Raw genomic sequence first — 8,492 nt, 5'->3', positions numbered from 1 at the left:
TAGGTCTACAGCTTGCTCACTGTTTCCCCCGCCCTGTGTCATCACACATAGTGTCCTCCAGATTCTGATGAGACATTGGGAATTTTTAATGTGGTGCAAAATTGTTTTAACTGGAGAGGTTGAGGTCGTTTATTGGTTAAAATACAGCATTGAGATCACTCAATTGAAATAAGAGGGATGCAGTGTCTATGGTCCAGAGGATTAAGTCAGGCAGTTAGCATTGTTTGCCTTTGTAAAAGAAAAGTGCCATTAGATCCTAATACAAAATGTCATAAATATAAAATTGGTTAGAATGGGTAAATCACTTAGAGCAGGGTGCCACGTATTGTCAGTACTATAATATAAACATCAAATTTGGAAACCTCTGAAGAGAAAATGCATGTTTAAGGAGAGTTAATGGTAAGTGAATAATTTTGAATTTTATTTTCTATGAAATATTGATATGACCACTTTCTATGCGGTCTTCAGTTTTTGAATGTACATTGGTGACTGTCTCATTCTTATGATTTTAAACTTTGGATAGTTTTTTTTTTTTTTAATTTTTTACTTTATTGTAAAGATGTGGGGTACAAGTCCGGATTATATACATAAGTAGTTTAAGTTAAGGTAAAGTTTGGGCCTCTAACCGGTCCTCACTAGCCCTGCTTTAGAATCAGGGCAAGTAGTAGTACCTTAGTAGTGTTATGTGTCCCCCCACCCCCTACTTCCCGGAGGAACTCAAATGATTCTGTTGAATCCGGGACTCTAATGAGAGAGATAGAGACCACAAAGAGCCAGCTCCGATGCAAACACACAAGGGTCTTTATTCAGGCTCGAGTCTGGACTCACGCCCGAAGCAGCAACTTCAGGGACGAGAGCCCCGATCCAGCATGGCAAGCAGTTTTTATACATCATTACAGAAGGAGGGGAAAGAACTTTAAACTTGTTTTTACATGATAGGGTAATTTCTCCTAATGGATACGGGGGCACTTGGGATTGGTCTGGTCCGCTCAGCTACCTGTGATTGACTGGGGAGCTGCTAAATGAGCAGAGTGGAATGTCAGCAGGCAGGCTAAGCAAAGGAATGTCCGGGAGGGGTTTATTACTTGACATTCATATACTGCTAGCAGCAGTTGCGGAAGCAATCAGTTCTTTTATGAGACAAACAAAAATTAAACTTAACAAAATTCTAAGTACAAACACTGCAAACAAATACAGTGAACGTGGGGTAGGAATTCATATAGTAATAGTTCTTTTAGAGTTTTTTTTTTTTTTAATCTCTTGGGTCTCTCAATCCCCCCTCTCAGAGGAACCTAAAGATAAGACCCAATCATGGGTCTACATAGGTTTTTTTTTTTTTAAGACCATTCTGAAAATGGTTAGGAGAGTTGAGACACCAAGGATGAGTACCACGTGGTTGGCACTGGTGCTGACTTGATTTTTAACAAAGGCTACAAGCTTGTTGATGATGCAAGGCCCGAAAATAAGTAGGAGAATTAAAACAACTAAAGGGCCAACTACGGTGGAAATTAGTGTAGTAAACCAGGGGATGCGGTTAAATCATGCTTTAAACCAATTGAGTTGTTGCTCTTGTTCTCTAAAATTACAACAGTAGGAAATAATTCTACAAAAAAAGATACTTGCACACACATGTTTATTGCAGCACTAGTCACTACAGCAAAAACGTGGCACCAACTCTGCTACCCATCAATATTTTAATGGGTGTAGTTCATCATCTTGAGTTTTCATTTTTATTCACTTAACTGTAGTCAAATTCTTGATGATACTTTCTAAAAAAATTTTCAAATATGGCAACTGTTGGATTGAAACATTTTCTCAGCCATTTCATATGCAAACTTGTTTTCTGTGTTCACAGAGTAGCCCGAGGTGGGACCATTAGCACCGCCTGCCCTGTCATGTCTTCTGTATCATCACCACCAGCACCAGAAACTCCAGGTGTGTTGAGGTTAAAGTAAAAGCCCTGAAGTATGTTGGCCTCTCCCATGTTCTGTGCTGGGTCCTGAATATTTTGGTAGATGTCAGAGTTCCCATGCATAAGACATAAATGACAAAAACATGTAAAAAATTACATATATTGATATTAGTCAACTAAGTTTATGACAAAGACATAGGCTTAGTGTTTGCAACATTATTATTCCATTGTATTTTTAAAAATTGACAGAAAATTTAATGAATTTATCGTGTAGAATGGAATTTTTGAAGTATTTGTGCATTCCCAATACTTAATTCTAGCTAGCTAACAAATGCTCTATCTTAGGTAGTTGTCATTTTTATGGTGAGAACATAACATGACTGTCTCAGCATTTTTAAAGGTATAGTATATTCTCAATATAGTCCCCATGCTGCACAATAGAGCTCTTGAGCTTATTCCTTCTTTCAAGCAGTAATCACGTGTCTTTTGACAGATATCTCCCCAAACCTCCCTCCCCCTGAAAAACCTCAGCTTCTGGTAACTACCATTCTACCCTCCACTTCAATGAGATCAACAACTTACTTAGGATTCACACAGGAGTGAGATCATATCTTTCTGTGCCTTGTTTATTTCAGTTAATAGTGTCCTCCAGTTAATGTGATTGAAAATGACAAGATGTTTCCTTTTTATGGCTGAATAATATTTCGTTGTGTGTATATGTATATATGTATATATCAAATTTTTTATTCCATTCATTCAGTGATGAACACTTAGGTGGATTCTATATCTTGGCTATTGTGAGTGGTGCTGCAATCAACATGGAATTACAGATGACTCCTCAACATACTGACTTTTAAAAATACATAATAGTGTGACTGCTCTATTAGATGGCAGTTCTGTTTTTAATTTTTCTGTGAAATCATTATACTGTTTTTCCATAATGGGTGCCCATTATGTGAATGTTCATATATATTCACACCAACAGTGCAAGCATTCATTTTTCTTCACATTTTTACCATCACTTGTCTTTGGCTTTTTATTAACAGTCATTTTAACAAGAGTGAGTTCATATCTGTAGTGGTTTTGGTTTTGTGTTTTCCTAATTATTATTGACATTGAACATTTTTTTCAAGTATCTGTTGACCATTTGCATGTCTTTTGAAAAATGTCTATTTAGGTTTTTTGCTCTCCTTTTTTGTTGAGAAGAGAATCTCTTTTGCCCAGGCTGAAGTTGCACGATCACGGCTCACCTCAGCCTCAAACTACTGGGCTCAAGCAATTCCACTTCAGCGTCCCAAGTAGCTAGGACTTGCAGGGGTGCACCACCATGCCTGGCTTTTTTTTTTTTTTTTAATCCTTTTGTTGAAGAGACTGTTTTCTTCCCATGGTGTGTGTTCTTGTTACATACCTTGTGAAAGACGGTGGTGCGCAGTGAGACTCAACACCCGTTAAGGCCAAGAGATTTTAATGGGATGAGCGCGGTGGCTACAGAACCTGAGAATTAAATTGCAGCATGGAGGCAGGGGTGTGGCAGGTTTTATAGAAATTTAAAGCGACCTGTTGGTTACCTTTTGGTCGGCAGGTGAGGCATTTTGGGGATTGGTAGGAGCTTTCGCCGGCACGGGAATGATGGGCTTTGTTGTGGAAGAAGAACCCGAAGAGCCTTATCCGAGCCTCCATGTTAGTTTGTCCAGGTGCCTTCTTAGGCGGGAGCGCCATTTTAGGTGGGGGCGACGCCTAGCCTTAACCTTTGGAGGAGGTGGGTTCCTCGTGGCTGGCTGGGGCCTTTCACCTTGTCTAAAGTCAGTCAACTGTAAACAATGCATAAATATTTTTCTGTTCTCTCTGTTCACTCCACTGGCATGTGTGTCTGCTTTTATACCATACTGTTTTGTTACTATAACTTTATAATAGACTTCAAGGTCAGATAGTGTGGTGCCTCCTGTTTTTTGTTTGTTTGTTTGTTTGTTTGTTTGTTTTCCCTCAACTGCTCTGGCTACTCTTTTACAGTACTATCTAAATATTAGAATTTTAAAAATATCTGTAAAGAACGGCATAGGGGACGTTTGAATAAAGTATGAACTCCAGCTAAGAAAAAAAAAAAGAATGACATAGGTATTTTGATAATAATTGCACCGAATTGATAGATTGTTTTGTTTAGTACAGGCATTATAACAATATTAATTTTGCCAGTCCATGAAGAAAGGATACTTTACATTTATTTGTGCTTTAATTTCCCACAAGTGTTTTTTTAGTTTTTAATGTATAGATATTTCAACTTTTTGTTTAAATTCATGTCTAAGTATATTTTTGTCCCTCTTATAGATGAGATTGTTTAAATTTTTTTTTCCAAATAGTTCATTGTTACTGCATAGAAATGCTACTGATTTTTGTAGATTGATTTTGTTTCCTGCAGGTTTACTAAGTTTGTTTATTGGTTCTGACAGTTTATTGGAGTCTTTATGGTTTTTTATATATAAGATCATGTCATATGCAGAAAGGAACAATTGAACATATTTTCAGTCTGAATGTCTTTGGTTTTTTTCCTTGAATAAGAGTGCTGAAAGTGGACATACTTGCTTTGTTCAAGATCTTAGAGGAAAAAACCTATGATGAGTTCTTATTTAGTATGATGATAGCTGTGCATTTGTCGTATATGGGGTGCATTTTGTCTATCCTTAATTTGTTGAGAGTATTTATCATGAAGGATATTGGATTTTTTCAAATTCTTTTCTTGTTTTTTTTTTTTTTTTGCATTTATTAAAATGTTATAGTTAGCACTGAGGTCTGTCATTCTGGTCAGAATCTGGGAAGATGCATCCATACTTATAGGAGAAGCCATGAGGATACCATATCTCACATTTTCTGGCCATGTCCTGTTTATGATGTCTACTGTGAGTGTCTGATTTCCAAAATACAATTGCGGCCCATGAATTGTCATCTGCTTTCTCACTGAATTATACCACGAATCTAGAAATTGATTGTACAAATTAAGTACTTTGTGTGTGTGTGTGTTGAATAAATGAACCCCAACTAGAACATCCTCAGAACTCTGAGCACCTAAAGATTCTTTTCCGTGTCAAAGATAAAAATCAACTAAAAGAAATTAAAAAGAAACATATTTTTTGGTTGGGGTCTCACTCTGCTTCCTAAACTAGAGTACAGTGACATGATCACAGCTCACCATAACCTTGAGCTCCTGGGCTAAAGCAATTCTCCCACCTCAGCCTCTTAAGTACTGGGAGTACAGGCATACACCACCGTGTCCAGCTAATTTTTAAAAACTTTTTCATAAAGATGAGGTGTTACTATGTTGCCCAGACTAGTCTCGGAGTCCTGACCTCAAGAAATTCTGCCTCAGCCTTCCGAACTGCTAGGGTTAAGGCATCAAACACTGCATACCCAGCATCAAATATTCTTTACAAATGCAAAGACAAGTTTGCTTTCTATGTGCTTTTCCAAACACAGACATGGACCACTAGGGTGTGATTCAGAGAGCATCTTCTATAGAAGTGGAAAAAAGTAAATAGAAACAATCACCGCACACCTAACAGCCTTTCCATAGAGCTGTGTGATATCCTCAGGCCATATCTTAGGTCATGTGGTTACTTCAAGAACCTTATGAGGTTCATCTGAAAAGCAAACTCAGGCTCAGCTGCAGTGACACCCCCAAGACACCTCAAATAAGTGGTAGAGTCACCACCATAACTTGGAGGGGATGACCACTGGCCTGCTGAACAGCTGTTCAAGAACTGTGGGGTGGTGAAGAAGTCCTGGTAGGAGACCAGGTAGGTGGTAAAAGAGGAGATGGTTCTATCTTGGGAAGCTGTATCCAGGGACTCCACTGGGTCCCCCTTTGTGCCTGTGGGGTAGGGGATGGGGCTTGTATCATGCAGATCTCTGGGTTCAAGGTGGACTTCGTTTCATACAATGGGGGAGAAGAATAAACAAAGTCAGTGACAACACTGAATACCATCAGAGGATTGGGGTCTGGAGCTCAGAACAAGAATGATCAACACTTATGCATGTGGAGGACAAGGGGAGACAAGGATAATCATAAGGTCAGTGATGACACTGAAAACCATCAGAGGATTGGGGTCTGGAGCTCCGATCAAGAATGACCAACTCTTATGTGTGTGGAGGACTTTGATGTCTGTGGTGAAGAAGTTTTTAGTCTTCTAAAGTAAAACTTGATATTGGGGCAGAGATTTATTAAACCATCTGTACTTTCAAGGCATATTCACAGTATTAGGTTAGCTGTCAAGCAACAGCATCTGCCCATACTAATAGTATAAAAAAGCATCCCAGTGAGTCCTTTAAACACATCCTTGTTGTAGATATGAGAAAACAGATGCTTTTTGTGTCAAATACATGGGTCAGCCCTGAGAACCTACCACCGTGAGGGCTACATAGAATTGTTTCCAGATTACCAGAGCCTCAGTCTTCTTCTGGCATGGGGGACAAGGACATGGGAGCTTCATTTCTTCTTTATTTTAAAGACTGTGCATAAGGCAAGACCCTCTAGGAATATTCGTTTGACTTAAAGCAACATAATAGTTTTTATTTATTTTACATTAAGGGCAGTCTTGAGAAGCAGCTGCCACAATCCCAGATCTGGCAGAGGATCAATCCTGGGAGACTCTAGGGTGGGAGGAAGCTCATCACATGGCCAAGGATTTGAACAGATGGCTCAGGGAAGAGAAATTTAAAATAGGTATTAAACAACTGAGAGGTGACTCAATATGTGTCAGTTGGGACATCGAAAGTAAAATGTTATTTGCCACATGGACACCAGATTGGTAACAATTTAGAAGAATGTTAACATTCAAGGGAGGCTGGATGTACAGAAGCAGCTATAATCAGAGACTTCTGGACAGTGTACCTGTCAGAGCTTTTCTCAAAAGTAATCTGGCTGTAGCTATTAACTTTTACATACTCAAATCCTTTCACCAAGTAATTCTTTCCTGGGAGTCTATACTCTGCAGAGAATCAGTGTTTGTTATGAGGAAAATTGTTTTATGTCCCCCTAATTTATATGTTCCTGTTCTAACACCCAGTGCCTCAGAATGTGACTGTATTTGGATATATGGTACTTAAAGAGGTATTTAAGGGTGAGTTCATTGGAGTGGCCCATATTTCAATATGACTGGAGTTCTTTTACGGGGAGGTAGTAGAGGCAGAGAAGCACAAGAGAAGACCCTATGAAAACAAATAGAAGACGGCCACCTACAAGCCAAGGAAAGAGACTTCAGTAAAACCATCCCACCCAAGCCTGATGTTGAATTTCTTGCCTTCAGAATTATGAGAAACTGCATTTCTCTTGCTAAAGCCCTTCAGTCTGTGTGGCTGTGTCACATCACCCCTAGAAACTATTACCACCTAATGTGATACATGCAGGATGTTCTCTGCAGCACAGTTGTCATGGACATAGGATTTTATCATGTCAGTCTTTACCAGCAAGGAAAGGCTGAACCGCTGTGGGAAATGATATTCTCTGGAGAATATTAGGAAGATATATGAGCCCATAGCCTCTGTCCTGATGGGCTACATGGACAAGTTCTGTGAAACAACATGTAGACAAATGCATGGAGAGAGTAACTTAACCCCCTTTTTGTATAAATCCTCCAATTCTTTGTGTAAAAACTTCTCCACTAAGATGGTTTATTTGAAAAAAATTGGAGATGGTCTGGCCAGCAGTGGAGCTGCTGCTACAGAAGACTTCAGAGTAGGTGGTTGTTGGGAGCCAGCCGTGGAGGCCTGCCTGAGCGTTAGGGATTCAGGCAGGCTGCGGACCCTGAGACCACCAGGCTGGTTCAGGAGCTGAAGGCCCATTCCCTCCTCCTTTCCTTGTTGTTTATTATTACCCACTGGTAGGGTTTTTAACAATCTAAGCATGAAGTTCTGAGAATATGACAGGCATGGCTGACTCTAGGGATCCATTGTTCCTGCTTCTCACAGACTGCGGTTTCGGCTTTAAACTTAACACAGTTCAAACTCAGATCACGTTTGGGAGCCTTATACGTGATACAAGCTTCTTTATAAGATTTAAAAATATATTTGTAGAATTAGTATATACATTTAGAGAGCTGTTTCCAGCATGAGATGGTTATCTAGGGTTACCAGAAATGGCCCAGCACGAACTTTGGGCTGGGACACATCCCTAAGGGACCAGCGTGCATTTGGGGCTGGGCTGCATTCTTTTAATACGGTTCTTTAGTTACAATTAGTGTAAGTTTTTTCTACTTATAATAGAAACTGAATTCATAGAAAGTATTTTAGAATAGGTCATGCTACGTCAGGGAATTATGTTAGTCCAAGCATGATCAAACATGATACTATAAGGTTTTATAAGAATACAGCTAACTTTTGAAGTTTCATTGTTCCCACCTTCTACTAATTGTGATTTTGGCTTTAGTACAATTACAGTTTGTGTTTGGGTTTTATTTTAGAAGCTTTATTGCTGATGATCAGTCTTATATATCACGATTAGGAATTAGAGACTTTTATAGAATTATGATAGATACATAGGATTTTAAAATAGCCGTTTTTGTTAAGAGATCATAATCAATTGTTCCTGGAG

Source organism: Carlito syrichta, unplaced genomic scaffold (genome assembly GCF_000164805.1).
Source record: "Carlito syrichta isolate Samal-C Ts95f unplaced genomic scaffold, Tarsius_syrichta-2.0.1 Scaffold304280, whole genome shotgun sequence".
In the NCBI taxonomy this organism is placed as follows: Eukaryota; Metazoa; Chordata; class Mammalia; order Primates; family Tarsiidae; genus Carlito; species Carlito syrichta.
The sequence above is the reverse complement of the archived record's forward strand: the minus strand, read 5'-3'. Positions refer to the sequence as shown.